Genomic DNA, 17,111 nt, shown 5'->3' on the forward strand with positions numbered 1-17,111 from the left:
AGCTCAGCTGAAAAACCTCCATTCCCTGTCAAGGGTGTTTGTTTTGGAGCCATAAGAGATATCAGTTCCCAGATAATCCCAAATTCCAGGGGTGTCCAGGCTGGATCACTGCCTGGAAGCAGTTGGTGGCCACAACTTGGGAACCTGCGTCCCTCTGACATTGGTTTGGTGATACCAGCAGGTCCCACATGGTGGGAAAGGACAACTTGGGGTCTCACTGGGTATGAGGAAGGGTCTGCAACAGCACCAAGATCGAGCCAGACCTTGGGATCTCGTGGTCCAGTCAAAAGGAGGAGCAAAGTGAGAATCTCCAGCCCTGCTGCTCCCAGCTCAGATTTTCCACAGAAATGGAGCTTTCCTTCCATTTACCACATCTGAGAGCTTGGTTTGCCCAGCATCTCCTTGGCATCCACAACATCCTGCAGGGCAGAGGCACTGACTTAACTCCCTGTTGAATGGGGATAACCCACCAAAGAAAGCAAAATAACCTCCCAAAATAATGCCCAAATCACCCCAAAATAACCCCAAAATAACACCCCAACCCCCCCAAAATAACTCCTAAATCACCCTGAAATAATCCCAAAGTAACCCCTCAAACCCCCCAAAATAATCCCCCCAAAATAACACCATCCCCCCCAAAATAACACCCCAAACCTCCCCCAAGCCCCAAAATAACCCCCCAAAACCACCAAAATCACCCCAAAATAATCCCAAAATAGCCCCTCATCCCCACCAAATAATCCCCCCAAAAAAACACCCAAATCACCCCAAAATAATCCCAAAATAACCTCCCCAAACCCCCCAAATAATCCCCACAAATAACATCCAAATCACCCCAAAATCTCAAAATACCCTCTCAAAGCCCCCAAAATAAACCCCTCAAAATAACACCCAAATCACCCCAAAATAATCCCCAAATAACCCTCCAAAATAATGCCCAAATCACCCTCCAAAATAATCCCCCCAAAATAATGTCCAAATCACCCTAAAATCCCAAAATAACCCCCCAAAATCCCCCAAATAATCCTCCCAAAATAACGTCCAAATCACCCCAAAATAACACCCCAAACCTCCCCCAAACAACCCCCCAAAATAACCCCCAAATCACCCCAAGATAATCCCAAATAACCTCCCAACCCCCCCTCCAAAATAATCCCCCTAAAATAATGGCCAAATCACCCCAAAATAATCCCAAAATAACCCCTCAAAGCCCCCCAAATAAACCCCTCAAAATAATGCCCAAATCACCCCAAAATAACACCCCATACCTCCCCAAAATAATCCTCTCAAAATAACCCCCAAATAACCCCAAAAATGAAGGACCCCGTGCTTGGTTTCTTTTAGAAACCAGCACCTGTTCCATCCTATTTGTCCTGATGGAAAAGGCTCTGAATGGTCCACCTGAACCACCTTCTCCACTCTGATCTTGTGGCTCATTCTGATACTTGTCAGGACCCTCCGTGTGTATTTCCATGTATATTTATCCATAAAAGGAGAGGAAAAATTCCTTCCTTAGAGCCTGAAATGCTCCCAAAATAGCTACTCCCACCCTGCTGCTCTCTCCATGTTGTCCCTCTGCTAAAGAATTAAGGATTTTATCAACTAAAAGACCACAAGTGTTGCCACCAAGTAAATGACTTTCCCTTCCCCAGCGAGAGGCAGCACAGAGAGAGCCCAGACAACAGGTGAGCTGTGGGAAATCACACAAAAGATGTATTGATTCCTTATTTTTTGATTCCTTTCCCCCTGTTCTGCCTCCCAGCTGGTGTCAAAGAGGAGATAAGAGCAGCCAGGGCTTCTGAGGATGAGTCATCTCCTTTCAAGCCTTGGAAAAGTCAATGAAAGAAAAGTCTCAGCGAAGTGAAAACAAGAGTCAGTGGAAGAAAAACCTCCCCTGAAGTGTAAACCGAGATGTGCAAAGGAGGAATTATCCAAGAGGAGCTGTCCTGGGAGCAGGGAGGGGATGAGTTGGATGTGCAGAAAGGGTTTAAAACTTGGCTGTGTCCAGAACTCCTCCATCCCTGTGATTTAAAGAAAAATCTGGATATTGATGGTGAAACACGACTTTATTACAGCTTGGCCAGAGCTGGAGACACTCAGGGAGCTCCTGCCCCAAAGTTTGTGTCTACTGTGTACAAAAATCCAGCAATCCTTATACAGTTCTGGGCCCCTCAGTTGAGGAAAGAGATTGAGGGGCTGGAGCGGGGCCAGAGAAGAGCAACGAGGCTGGAAAAGGGACTGGATGTGGCACTGAGTGTCCTCTGAAACACCTCCAGGGACAGAGAATCCACCATGTCTTGATCCAACCCCACTGGGATCACCAGCCCAGGGCACAGAGTGCCAGAGTGATCCCACTGGGGTTGGATCAAGGGTTGGACTTGTTGATCTCAGAGGTCTCTTCCAACCCAAGTGAGAAAAGCAACGAGGCTGGAGAAGGGAGTGGAGCACAAGTGCTGTGGGGAGAGGCTGAGGGAGCTGGGGGTGTTTAGCCTGGAGAAGAGGAGGCTCAGAGGTGACCTCAGCACTGTCTGGAAGTGCCTGAAGGGAAGTTGTGGCCAGCTGGGGGTTGGTCTCTTCTCCCAGGCACTCAGCAACAGGACAAGGGGCACGATGGGCTCAAGCTCTGCCAGGGGAAATTGGAGTTGGAGAGCAGCAAAAACTTCTTTGCAGAGAGAGTGCTCAGGGATTGGAATGGGCTGCCCAGAGAGGGGGTGGATTCCCCATCCCTGGAGGTTTTTCAGCTGAGCTTGGCCGTGGCACTGAGTGCCATGATCTGGTAAAGGGACTGGAGTTGGCCCCAGGGTTGGACTTGATGATATCAGAGGTCTTTTCCAACGCAATCCATTCTGTGATTCTATGAAATAATTTCAAATATCTATTACAGATACTCATTAGGTTTACACATGTTCTCTAATATGAGAATATTATGATGCCTAAAGGGGTTTTTGATTTTTTGAATTTGTTTTCATTTTCATAGATTTTAGAAGTACTTAGAACTGCAGTAAAATGCAGATTCAGTGTGCTAATATTTCTAACAGCTTAAATTCAATGTCTATACATACCAATATCTACCACATGTCAGTAGAACAAATTCTTTTAGTTGTTTTGACTCTCTTCAAGGTAGGAAGATGAAGAATATCAGAAAGTTCTGCAGAATGAGACAGAAACATGAGCCACCAACCTTGGGTCTAAGAACACTGGAAAAGCTCCAAGGGCCCTGTGTGTGCTGAGGAAGAAGAGAATGATGAAGAAGAAGAAGGGGTCCCACTGACCCCTGACTCAAACCCTGAGGAGGTCTGACCAGGGACAGGACGGGGCTGGACTGAGAGATGTGTGACCTGGGGATTGGGAGGACAATATTATAAAACCCACAGAGATCAGTGTTTGGGGCATTGATTTGTATTCCTGTGGGCCTTGGCTGGTATTAAAGGACTTTCACTTTTTATCTTATCCCACACCAACTTGGCTGAGAGTCCTGCTCTGCTGGGGTCTCTCATGGCATCAGTAATATAATATAATATAATATAATATAATATAATATAATAATCTCATATCATATCAATTTAAACATACTTTCTTCTGCTCCTCCACCCAGGTTTCCACCCTCCTGCTGTGTTGATGATGAGGTGTTAAACTGGCCTTCTCTTATCAGTCTTTTATTGAAGCAAGGCCCTAATTCCCCTTTATCTCAATTGTCCACATTTGAGTCCCTGCTACCAGTTAGTTTTTGCAAAGTCTCAATGAATAGAATTAAAAATTTTTATGCCATAATTTTTTTTACCTGTTTTCACCTGTGGGGTGAGAGAACCCCCTTAACACCCTGTAAACTTGTATTGCTGCCTGAAAGGACAGGGCATGAACCAGGGCACCAACCAGAGCCAGACCCACTCAGCAGGTGTCCCAGTTCAGCAGGTGGGACCAGTTTATCCCAGTGTGGGTGTGACCAAAGCTGGGCATTCTCCACCCTCCATTCATTGCCCACCAACTCTTCCCAATGGCCCATTGGCAGCAGCTGCCCAGGGCACACCTGAGCCCTCAGGCTGGGAGCTGGCTGGGAAAGAAGCCTGGCAAAGGAGCTGGGAGAACTGCCCTGCAGGGAGTCCTTGGCACCTCCACACCCACCTGAGGGCTCAGCTCTGCTCAGGGGCCAGCAACCATTCCAAAATCCCCCCTGACTCCCAGAGTCAGATCCCCCAGGGTGCAACTCCCTGCCCTGGGGGAGGCACTGGGGGCTCCCACCCAAACCTGAGGGGATGGAATCTTGGGCTTTGGGGACCTCTGGGACCACTGGTTGGATCCAGAGGAGGATCAGAACCTGGACAGGAGGAGCCCACCACTCTCCCCCAGACTGTGCCATCACCTGCACCAACAGCTTCCTTTGCCTTTGGCCTTGGGGGAACCACGTGGGGCTCAGCACAGGGGCCACCAAACCCCCCTGTGTTTGTGTCCCAGGGGGTGGGTTACACTGCTGGGGTTGGGGGTTAAACCCAATTTCTCTTTGTGCCATTGCATTTATTGTAATATTGTTATTAAATTGTAACTCTGACTAATCTCTTTTGGGTTGGGTTCATTTCTCCTGCAGGTTCACCTTTAAACCAGCACACAGGGCACGGGTGGGGAAGCAAACGGACAATGCACAGAGGTGGGGAAGTGAAACAGGGACAAAAAATTATAAAATAAAAATTTTAACTGTGACTTTGCAAAAAGTAACTGCTGGCAGGGATTTAGATGTGCCTTAAATGTGAACAATTGAGATAAAGGGGAATTAGGGCCTTGCTTCAATAAAAGACTGATATGAGAAGGGCAGTTTAACACCTCATCATTAACACAGCAGGAGGGTGGAAACCTGGGTGGAGGAGCAGAAGAAAGTATGTTCAAATATATATTATATTATATTATATTATATTATATTATATTATATTATATTATATTATATATTATATTATATTATAAAACATAAATAAATCTAACAAGTGTCTGTAACAGATATTTGAAACTACCTATGTAAGATCACTTGATTTTTGTACCCAGTAGACGCTTTGGGGCAGGAGTTCCCTGCATGTCTCCAGCTCTGCTCAAGCTGTAATAAAGTCGTGTTTAACCCCCAATATGTAGATTTTCTTTAAATCAGAAGCAGCTGGAGCTTCCCCTGGGATGTGGGAATGGCTCCATGTGTGGGTGCCACGTGCTGGTGGAGGGGGGAAAACAGAGCAGAGGGGACTGAAGAAATTTTGAGGTCATTTCCCAGAGCAAGAGGAGCTTTGCAATGATTCCCAGGGCAGTGATGCCATGGGAGACCCCAGCAGAGAAGGACTCTGAGCCAAGTTGGTGTGGGATAAGATAAAAAGTGAAAGTCCTTTAAAATCAAGCCAAGGCCCACAGGAATAAAAATCAATGCCCCAAACACTGATCTCTGTGGGGTTTATAATATTGTCCCCCCAATCCCCAGGTCACACATCTCTCAGTCCAGCCCCATCCTGTCCCTGGTCACACCTCCTCAGGGTTTGAGTCAGGGGTCAGTGGGACCCCTTCTTCTTCTTCATCATTCTCTTCTTCCTCAGCACACACAGGGCCCTTGGAGCTTTTCCAGTGTTCTTAGACCCAAGGTTGGTGGCTCATGTTTCTGTCTCATTCTGCAGAACTTTCTGATATTCTTCATCTTCCTACCTTGAAGAGAGTCTAAACAACTAAAAGAATTTGAGCTCCTGCCATGTGGCAGAGGTTGGCATGGATAAACATTGAATTTCAGATGTTAGAAATATTAGCACACTAAATCTGCATTTTACTACAGTTCTAAGTACTTCTAAAATCTATAAAAATGGAAAACATCAAAAATTCACAACCCCTTCCTGCATCAGCAGGGCTGTCATGGAAGGAGCCTCCAGCAGTGAGGAGAGGACGGGCAAAGGATGTCTGTTCCCTTTGCCTTCATCGCCCGTTGCATCGGAGCCGTGGGCTCCATGCAGGGCCTGACTCACAGAAGGCTCCAAGGGAGGGCTCTCTGAGGGCTCTGGTGACTCATGGGGGCCTTTGGGCCCAGCTCTGGCCTTTGGGAAGGGCAAGACAAGGACTCTGCCCCCAGCCTGGTGCCCTCACAGTGCCCCGCTCCACACACTGCACAGAGATCCCGGTCCTTTCCCGGCAGGCTCAGCACTCTCAGCTGCTTTGGATCGTCCTGTTGCCAATTGTTCATGAGTCTCATCTCATTTCCCTCCCCAGCTGCCCACAGCAAAGTGCTGGGGATGAGCAATCCTTGATCAAAACCACTCAGCCCTCTGTTGCACCACTGGAGGTTGGGCTGTGGCTCCTTGTAGCCTGTCCTTGACATAGAATCACAGAATGGATTGGGTTGGAAAAGACCTCCCAAATCATCAAGTCCAACCCTTGGTCCAACTCCAGTCCCTTTACCAGATCATGGCACTCAGTGCCACAGCCAAGCTCAGCTGAAAAACCTCCAGGGATGGGGAATCCACCCCCTCTCTGGGCAGCCCATTCCAATGCCTGAGCACTCTCTCTGCAAACAAGTTTTTGCTGCTCTCCAACTTCAATTTCTCCTGGCAGAGCTTGAGCCCATCGTGCCCCCTTGTCCTATTGCTGAGTGCCTGGGAGAAGAGACCAACCCCCAGCTGGCCACAACTTCCCTTCAGGCAGTTCCAGACAGTGCTGAGGTCAACTCTGAGCCTCCTCTTCTCCAGGCTAAACACCCCCAGCTCCCTCAGCCTCTCCCCACAGCACTTGTGCTCCACTCCCTTCTCCAGCCTCGTTGCTCTTCTCACTTGGGTTGGAAGAGACCTCTGAGATCATCAAGTCCAACCCTTGATCCAACCCCACTGGGATCACTCTGGCACTCTGTGCCCTGGGCTGGTGATCACAGTGGGGTTGGATCAAGACATGGTGGATTCTCTGTCCCTGGAGGTGTTTCAGAGGACACCCAGTGCCACATCCAGTCCCTTCTCCAGCCTCGTTGCTCTTCTCTGGCCCCGCTCCAGCCCCTCAATCTCTTTCCTCAACTGAGGGCCCCAGAACTGAACACAACACTCAAGGTGTGGCCTCCCCAAGGCAGAGTCCAGGGGAAGGGTCACTGCCCTGGGCCTGCTGGCCACACTATTTTTGATACATGAATGTCACATCATGCCCACTTAGACACACACAGAGACAAAATTCCAGCAGCAAAGAGGTGCTGGACCCCACGAAACCAGGAGGCTGCAGGGCTGGGAATGTCCCAGGCACTCAGCAATAGGACAAGGGTGGCTCAAGCTCTGCCAGGGGAAATTGAAGTTGGAGAGCAGCAAAAACTTCTTTGCAGAGAGAGTGCTCAGGCATTGGAATGTGCTGCCCAGAGAGGGGGTGGATTCCCCATCCCTGGAGGGTTTTCAGCTGAGCTTGGCCGTGGCACTGAGTGCCATGATCTGGTAAAGGGACTGGAGTTGGACCAAGGCTTGGACTTGATGATCTTGGAGGTCTTTTCCAACCCAATCCATTCTGTGATTCTGTGATTCCCACCCCTTCCCAGCTCTGCATCACTGGGAATATTCAGCCTTCCCAGATGCTCCCTGAGCAAACTCTGTGACTTCATCCCTCCTTGTGCAGGATGGAACACCAGGATTTGTCTACTGCATCCCAGAATATCCTGAGTTGTAAGGGATCCAAAAGGATCATTGAGTCCAACTCCTGGTCCTGCCACAGGACAACCCCAAAAATCCCACCATGTGCCTTGGGGTGTTGTCCAAACCTTCTGGGAGCTCTGAGCCCAGAGCCAGCACTTACAGGATATCCACTGCAAATTAAGAACCTGCCTCATGCACAGAGGTTCCAATATTTCAGGCTGTGGTTTGGGAGCACTCCCAAAGCACAGTTCCTGAAATCCCTGCCCAGGGGGATGGAGAGGGATGGAAAGCTCAGCTGGCTCAGGGGGTGAGCAGGTTCACTGCATGAATAAAAAGCACCGAACCAGAGCCTGAATCACAGACTTCCTACTATTGCTCATTATCACAGCATCAGAGGATGTCACAACCCATTAATTACCTAATCTTCGTGTCCTTTGAGTACATTAGCCCTGCTCACAAATGGAGATTTGAGGTTCAGAGAGATTAAAACCCAGAGTTTCCAGGAATGCTCATTGCATGTGATCGGAGTGCTGAGAGATGCACCTCGGAGGTGGTGCCTTTCCCATTTCTCCCCTTTCCCATTCCTCCTTCTGACCCTTTTTTTTTATCCCCACTCACCTCTTTACCTGTATTAAATCTCTTAAAACAGGTCCTGACACCCCACATCCCTTTGACATTTTTGGCCTTGTGCTGGAAATGGGGTGTGGCAGGTCCTGGTTGATCCAGGTCATAGTCGTGACCTGTGGGTGACCTGCTGAGCTCTCACTCCTGCTGGGGTGCTTCTCTCTCCTCATATTGCCTTTCCTTAGTCTTGGATCAGACCTTTCCACTGGTTGTTTAAAATCATTGACATTCAGGGCCATTCCAGAGGGCAGGGAGGAGGAGCAGTTGGCCTCCTGCCTCCATGCCCACTGATCAGAAGGGTCACCACACATCAGCCCTGGTCAGCCCGTGGTGGGATGGCCCTGACCATCCATCTGAAACAGCTCCACCATCTCCAGATCTTCCCCCATCTGCCTCTGCTGTGTCTCCTCTGCAGGCTGGTTGTTGGAAGCCACAATTTGCCTCCTTGCAGAGTTCATGGAGAGCTGTCACTACCTGAGGTAAAGCATCTGGGAGATGGCAATGCCACATCCCCAAAAGTGCCAGGAATACAAGAGTGAACCTCTCTGTGTCTGTCTGTTGAACCTCTCCATGTCTGTCTGTTGAACACCTCCTTGTCTGTCTGTCTGTTGAACCCCTCCTTGTCTGTCTGTCTGTTGAACCTCTCCATGTCTGCCTGTCTGTCTGTCTGTCTGTCTGTTGAACACCTTCATGTCTGTCTATTTGTTGAACCTCTCCCTGTCTGTCTGTCTGTTGAACCTCCACGTCTGTCTGTTGAACCTCTCCCTGTCTGTCTGTTGAACCTCTCCCTGTCTCTCTGTCTGTTGAACCTCTGTCCGTCTGTCTGTCTTCTGAACCTCTCCCTGTCTGTCTATTTGTTGAACCTCTCCATGTCTGTATGTTGAACCTCTCCCTGTCTGTTTGTCTGTCTGTCTGCTGAACCTCTCCATATCTATTTGTTGAACCTCTCCATGTCTGTCTGTCTGTCTGTTGAACCTCTCCATGTCTGTCTGTTGAACCTCTCCATGTCTCTCTGTCTTTTGAACCTCTCCATGTCTGTCTGTATGTTGAACCTCTCCCTCTCTGTCTCTCTGTCTGTTGAACCTCTGTCTGTCTGTCTGTCTGTCTGTCTGTCTGTTGACCCTCTCCGTGTCTGTCTGTTGTTCCCAGAGTGCACTGGCAGCCTGGGAGGATCCCTCCCTCACTCGGTGCCACAGGACCCCCCAGTGTCCCACCATCTCTACTGGAAAATGCTGCTCCCTCTGTGGGACTTGGGGTGGGGCTTTACAGTTGGATTTCAAATCAGAGAACCACAGAATGGTTTGGGTTGGAAGGAACCAGGTTGCTCCCAACCCTCTCCAACCTGGCCTGGGACACTCCCAGGGATGGCGCAGCCACAGCTTCTCTGCCCAACCTGTGCCAGGGCCTGCCCACCCTCCCACCCACCAATTCCTTCCCAATATCCCACCCATCCCTGCCCTCTGACAGTGGGAAGCCATTCCCTGTGTCCTGTCCCTCCAGACCTTGTCCCCACTCCCTCTCCAGCTCTCCTGGAGCCCCTTCAGACCCTGCCAGGGGCTCTCAGGTGTCCCTGGAGCCTTCTCTTCTCCAGGTGACCCCCCCAGCTCTCCCAGCCTGGCTCCAGCCCAGAGGGGCTCCAGAATCCTGGAATGGTTTGGGTTGGGAGGGACCTTAAAGATCATCCAGTGCCACCCCTTGCCATGAGCAGGGACACCTCCCACCAGCCCAGGGTGCTCCAAGCCCTGTCCAACCTGGCCTTGGACACTCCCAGGGATGGGGCAGCCACAGCTTCTCTGCCCAACGTGTGCCAGGGCCTGCCCACCCTCCCAGCCACCAATTCCTTCCCAATATCCCACCCAACCCCACCCACAGGTAAGAGAATCCTACAGACAAGTTCCTCTGGCTGTGGAATCAGCCCCCAAACTGCCCACTGTGGGCAGAGCTGCCCCCATTTCCCCAACCATCCCCTCCCAAGGTGGTTTTACATCCCAGAAAAAGGGGGGTTATCAACAGCAATCAGCAGCTAAACAGCTTCAATTGCCCGTGAAATGGAGAAGTTCCCCAATGGGCTGCAATCTGCGAGGCGCTTTTTGATGGATGTTTAATGTGAATATTGACTCTCTGGGCTTTTTCTGCCTAATAAGTGGAGTGGATTTATGTGCAGGCTCATTGTTCAGCTCTCAGTGTCACCAGGCAGCCCTGCTTTGATTATGGTGATTTATTCTGCTCTGCTGCTCTATCTGTAACAGCTTAGAACAGATTCAATTCCCTATTACCTCCCTCACCCCCCAAAAAAAAATTCAGCTGCATTTTGGGCTTCAGAAAAGCATGAAAAAAATCCATAGTGATGATTTTTGCCTGCTCTGCTCGTCAACCTGAGCTCTGGGCACTAATACCCACCTCAGGTCCAACAAGTGGGGTTAAAGAAGAACCCCTCCTTTGGAAACTCAGCCTGGCTCACCACAAACCCCTCTGTCATCCATGACCCTCATTGCTTAAAAAATTCCCTGTTTTTCTACTCTGATTTGTCTGCCTTCAGCTTCCAGTCACTCACTCTTGTTAGACTTTTGTCTGCAGGGCCAGAAATCCTCTGTCATCGATTCCTGTTCTCCATCAAGCCCCTCCTTAATCCTCTCTTTGTTAAACTAAACCCAGCGGGATCCTGGAGCTTCTCAGAATGAGCAGTTTTCCAATCCTTTAAGTGTTTTCTTGGCTCTTTGCTGAACCTTCCCCAGTCCCAGGTTGATCCTGGTCTGGACAGAGTCTTCCTGCAGCTCTTCCCAGAAGCAGAGGTGATATAACCTCCTTTTTTAAACGAAATCAGCCATGGTTTGTAAGGCCAAGGATGCCACAAACCTCTTTAGCCCCATTCAGAGCTCCTGGTCAGCTATGAGGTCCTCCTCCTTGGGAACCAGTCTTATATTCCATAAGAATGGACAAATTCCAGGAGCTGGAGCCCAAATCCTGGCCAGACTCTCAACAGCTCCTGTTGAGGGGCTCTACTGAGCCTGGTCCCTCTACACACACTGTGTGGGCTTTGGCCACAGGAAACTCCCTCAGGTTGCTCCTGGGGAGATTTAAACTGGATATGTGGAAAACTTTCTCCATGGAGAGGATGGTCAGGGGTTGGAACAGGTTTTCCAGGGAAGTGGTGAATTCCCCATCCCTGGAAGTGTTCAAAAGATGTGTGGATGTGGCACTTGGGGACATGGGTTAGTGGTGACCTTGGTGGTGTCAGTGGTTGGACTCGCTGGTCTCAGAGGTGTTTTCCAGCTTTAATGACTCATGGAGAGACAGGAGAAGGGGGATGGTTTCAAAGTGAAAGAAAGCAGGGATAGATGGGATATTGGGAAGGAATTGGTGGCTGGGAGGGTGGGCAGGCCCTGGCACAGGTTGGGCAGAGAAGCTGTGGCTGCCCCATCCCTGGGAGTGTCCCAAGCCAGGCTGGACAGGGCTTGGAGCACCCTGGGCTAGTGGGAGGTGTCCCTGCCCATGGCAGGGGTGGGACTGGTTGAATTCTAAGGTCCCTTCCAACCCACACTATTCCATGATTCTGTGATTCCCTCCAGGCCCAGAAGAGTTTTAGGATGTCCTGTGCCCATATGGAAGTGTCTCTAAACTGGATTCCCACCTTCAGATTCTTCTCCTCCATGACTGTTGGACCAGCAATGATCCCACAGTCCTGATGCACCACCTGGTGCTCTGCAGATTGTCCAGCTGAGTCCACACAGAAGCATCTCCTCATAAAAGTCCATTTCAAGGCCAGGTGAGGAGCAACCTCCACTCAATTCCTCTTTTCCCAGGAGTTCAACTTGATGCCAAAGATCCTTATGCCCATCCCACCCTTGTCCCACCACCCCAGCCCTGGCACCGCTCTTGGCACTGAGTTAAACCACTTCCAGCATCCCATTTCCTTGCCAAGCCTGACTCAACCAGCAGGTGATGGTGCTGCCACTCAGCTGGCACACACAAGAGGTGACCCTGTCCTGCAGCATTCCCAAAGATCTTCCTTTCCCAAGGCTCTGACTGCTCTAAATCCTTGGCACATTTTTGGTACCTTCGTGTTTTAAAAGGAGTGTGAGTCAGAGTTTCACCATGGATGGAGAGGAGAGTGGTGAGGTTTGGATGCAGAACCATCTCTTGGTGTCTGGACTGGCTTAACAAGGAGCCTGGACATCAGTGAAAGGTTCATAAAACAAGGATTCAAACCCACCTGGGAGCAAAAAGAGCACTCAGTCGGTGATCCTGCATGGAATCATGGAATCACAGGCTGGTTTGGGTAGGAAGGGACCTTCAAGATCATCTCATTCCATCCCCTGCCATGGGCAGGGACACCTTCCACCAGCCCAGGTTGCTCCACGCCCTGTCCAACCTGCCCTTGGAGACTTCCAGGAATGGGAAATATTCTTTATTTCCCATCCCAGAACCAATGGCAATCCAGCAGAATTTCATTACAGAAATCCATCCATTTACCACCTAAAATGCTCAGTGCTCTGGTTTTGTTTTTGTCTTCAAGAAGGTCCAAGATTTGAAGGGAAATCAGCTCAGAAATGAGGGCTCAGTGGATCAAACTTTGCCCCTGAGACTCAGAAAACAAGGTTTAAACTGGTGTAAACTCCCCCTCTAGTCCCTGAGGGGAGATCAGCACCTTCAGGAGACACGGGTAAGGCTGGGGGAGATGAGGTTGGATCTGGGAAATATCCTGCCTGGTTTCTTTAAAAGTCTTCCAGGTGGGAGGTGTCCCTGCCCATGGGAGATGGGTGGAAAGAGATGGTCTCTAAGGTCCATTCCAACCCAAACCATTTCATGATTCTGTGATTCCATAAAATGTTCTGATGGGTAAAAGTTGCCCTCACCAAGAGAAGAAATCTCTGACATATCCCACTTTCTGAACCACCACTTGGACAGGACATATTCCCCCCATTCCTGTTGCAGAAGAGGTTTTGGGGCAACTCTTCCCAAGGGAAGATCTTTTCCTCTCCTCACTCATTAAATTTAGGAACAAATTCCAAGTTACCCAACACGGCTCTGGCTCAGGTCACCCATGTGACTCTTTTAACAAGTTCTATCAGGGCAGAGATATCAAAGAGCTCAACTCTTGTTAGAAACACCAAAAAAAGAAACCCAGCCAGGTTTGTTCCTGACCACGAGACATCCAACAGCTCCTGCTGTGACATGAAGGGCCAGACCTTCAAAAGGGCTGCTTGAAACCCAACCCTTGCTCACCCCAGGGCTCCTTTTTCTTCATCCAAGAGGAAGAAGCTGCCTCAGATCACCCAGGGGTTTTGAGGCCAGATGCACAAATATCCACTGAAATCCTCTGCAGTGGAGGAGGGAAAGGCAGACAAGATGTTTGGCTGGACAGATGGAGTGATTTCCCACTTCTCTGTCATGGTCCTCCTGGTCAAAGGGGTTTGCTCTGAGCAGGAAATCCCTCTCAAAGCATTTTTCCTTTCAGGTTCTGGACTTCAAAACCTCTAAACCTCTCCTGAGGGCCATCCCAGCATCCAGCCCCTTTGGGATGCCCCAAACCAGGCAGAGTTCCCACCTATTTGACATCCCTCAGTGCAGCTCTTCTTGAGGAACATCTCCAGTTTCCCTCCAGTGGGGCTGGAAATGAAGTGAGGGAGGTTTGCTGAGCTGGGACCTGTGACATGAGGACTTGTGATCCTGACCCAGTTCAGGCAACTCCAGGGCATGACAAACCACCCCATGGCCACCAGGAGGTGATCCCAAAGCACGTCAAGGCTGTTCCTCTCACTGAACAGGGTGGGAAGAGAAAAGGAAGCAAAAAGTTGCCTTGTGAGGCTCCTCTTAAGGGAGGTTTGGGGTGGATGGAAGGATGAAAAGTGATGCAACATTGCTCTGTCTCACAGATCACCTGATGGACTCTGATTTCACCAGTGAGAAGCTGCTTTAGGAAACGTTCCAAGAGCTGTTGAGAAGCCCAAGAAGCTGCTCTGTGCTGTGTAGACACGGATTTCACACCCAGAGCAGGTACCACCATCTGCAACTCCGACCACGCAACACTTTCCACCACAGGAGCTGATTTGCAGCAACTTCCAACTTTGCAAAGGTGAAATCAGATAATCCCAAATTTTCCAGGCAGGATGCTTTGCCTCAGGTTGACCTCATCGACCTAGTTCTCACAAAGAAAGCTCAGGGAGTATCTCCTGGTTTCCCTGGATCCAGGTGAGGCTTTTTGTCCTGGAAATTCTCCCTCTGTGGTGCCTTGTGATGGGGAGGACATGGAAAAAGCAGTGTGGGATCTGCACTGGAGAGGGGCATGTAGATGGCACAGCCAGCCTGGCTCACATTTAGGCTTTGGAACCTCAACCCTGGTTTATCTGCTGCTTGTGCCAGGTTTTATTTCAGCTGGGGAAAGTGGGAAGTGAAACAGGGAGTGCTGTGAGGTGTTTACAACCCTCCTGTTGATGCAGGAGCTGCTCCACTCCCGACCTCTGAAGGATTTTACTTCTAATGCCTAATCTTAGGTCTTTGTTTAGGCAGGTCTAAAATTGGTTCAGCTTCTCCCACCGTGCTGGGCCTCAGGAATTAGGGAGCCAGGGATGGATCACGTGCTCAGCAGCAGCACAGGATGGGGCTTGTGCTAAGATGGGACGTGCACTGAGAACCTGAGCAGAGGAGGACAGGGATGTCCACGCTGGCAGCACTGATGGCACCTTTCTGCCCAGCAACCCCCCCAGCAGCTGGTGCCTGGGAGACAGTTCTCATGCCAGTGGCTGGACACCTCCTGTCCTTGTGCCCAGCTGTCACAGGGCTGTTTCCATGGGGTCTTGCCATCCCTGAATCACAGAGTCATAGAATGGATTGGGTTGGAAAAGACCTCCCAGATCATCAAGTCCAACCCTCAGTCCAACTCCAGTCCCTTTACCAGATCATGGCACTCAGTGCCACGGCCAAGCTCAGCTGAAAAACCTCCAGGGATGGGGAATCCACCCCCTCTCTGGGCAGCCCATTCCAATCCCTGAGCACTCTCTCTGCAAAGAAGTTTTTGCTGCTCTCCAACTTCAATTTCCCCTGGCAGAGCTTGAGCCCATCGTGCCCCCTTGTCCTATTGCTGAGTGCCTGGGAGAAGAGACCAACCCCCACCTGGGCAGAACTTCCCTTCAGGGAGTTCCAGACAGTGCTGAGGTCACCTCTGAGCCTCCTCTTCTCCAGGCTGAACACCCCCAGCTCCCTCAGCCTCTCCCCACAGCACTTGTGCTCCAGTCCCTTCTCCAGCCTCGTTGCTCTTCTCTGGCCCCGCTCCAGCCCCTCAATCTTTTTCCTCAACTGAGGGGCCCAGAACTGAACACAACACTCAAGGTGTGGCCTCCCCAAGGCAGAGTCCAGGGGAAGGGTCACTGCCCTGGGCCTCCTGGCCACGCTACTTTGGATCCAGGCCAGGATCCCCTTGGCCTTCTTGGCCACCTGGGCACACTGGTGGCTCCTGTTGAGCTTCCTGTCCCTCAGTCCCCCCAGGTCCCTCTGCCTCGCTGCACTCCAGCTTGGCTGCCAGATCCTAAACCCCATCCTGGTTTGAACTCTGCCTCACTCTCTGTGTACCAAAGTGAGGATCTCAGAGCCTGCTGATGGTTTCCTGCCCCCTTTCCCTGCTTTTTTACTCATTCCAGCTTTCTTCAGCTCTTCCCTGCTCTGTTGCCCAGAGAAGCTGTGGCTGCCCCATCCCTGGAAGTGTCCAAGCCCAGGTTGGACAGAATTGGCGCAAGCTGTGCTAGTGGAAGGTGTCCCTGCCCATGCAGGAGGTGGGAGTGGTTGGTCTTTAACCCTTCCAAGCCTGGGATTCCATGATTTAATTTCCAGTTCTGCACAGCAGCAGCAGCAGTAGAAACAGGGATGAGTTCTGCCAAGCCCTAGTGAATATTTCTCCTCAGCCCTCTGTTTCCTGACAGCCACACCACCATGATTTGTGCTGCAGAGTGGAAAGGAAGGCAGGATTAGAATGGGAAACATCCTCTGGTCCATCTGCACGAGGATTTCCAGCTCTGTGTCCCAGCCCAGCTCTCCCCATACTCAGCACTTCCCACGCATGGGCTGGAAGCCAGGACAGCTCTTCCCAGATGGCCACATGCCAAGAGAGAAGGGATTTGTAATGGGAACTGAGAGGAAAAACTGCTCCTGTCAGAAGCAATCCAGCTCCCCTTCCCATCTTTGACCTGCTGGAAGGCAGGAGGGCTCTGCAGAGGGATCTGGAGAGACTGGAGAGATGGGCTGATTGCAATGGGATGGAGTTCAACAAGGCCAAGTGCAGGTCCTGCCCTTTGGCCACTCCAACCCCTGCAGCGCTCCAGGCTGGGCACAGAGTGGCTGGAGAGCAGCCAGGCAGAGGGACCTGGGGGGACTGAGGGACAGGAAGCTCAACAGGAGCCAAGAGTGTGCCCAGGTGGCCAAGAAGGCCAAGGGGATCCTGGCCTGGATCCAAACTAGCGTGGCCAGCAGGCCCAGGGCAGTGACCCTTCCCCTGGACTCTGCCTTGGGGAGGCCACACCTTGAGTGTTGTGTTCAGTTCTGGGCCCCTCAGTTGAGGAAAGAGATTGAGGGGCTGGAGCGGGGCCAGAGAAGAGCAACGAGGCTGGAGAAGGGAGTGGAGCACAAGTGCTGTGGGGAGAGGCTGAGGGAGCTGGGGGTGTTTAGCCTGGAGAAGAGGAGGCTCAGAGGTGACCTCAGCACTGTCTGGAACTGCCTGAAGGGAAGTTCTGCCCAGGTGGGGGTTGGTCTCTTCTCCCAGGCACTCAGCAATAGGACAAGGGGGCACGATGGGCTCAAGCTCTGCCAGGGGAAATTGAAGTTGGAGAGCAGCAAAAACTTCTTTGCAGAGAGAGTGCTCAGGGATTGGAATGGGCTGCCCAGAGAGGG

Source organism: Pithys albifrons, chromosome 5, assembly GCF_047495875.1.
Source record: "Pithys albifrons albifrons isolate INPA30051 chromosome 5, PitAlb_v1, whole genome shotgun sequence".
Lineage (NCBI taxonomy): Eukaryota > Metazoa > Chordata > Aves > Passeriformes > Thamnophilidae > Pithys > Pithys albifrons.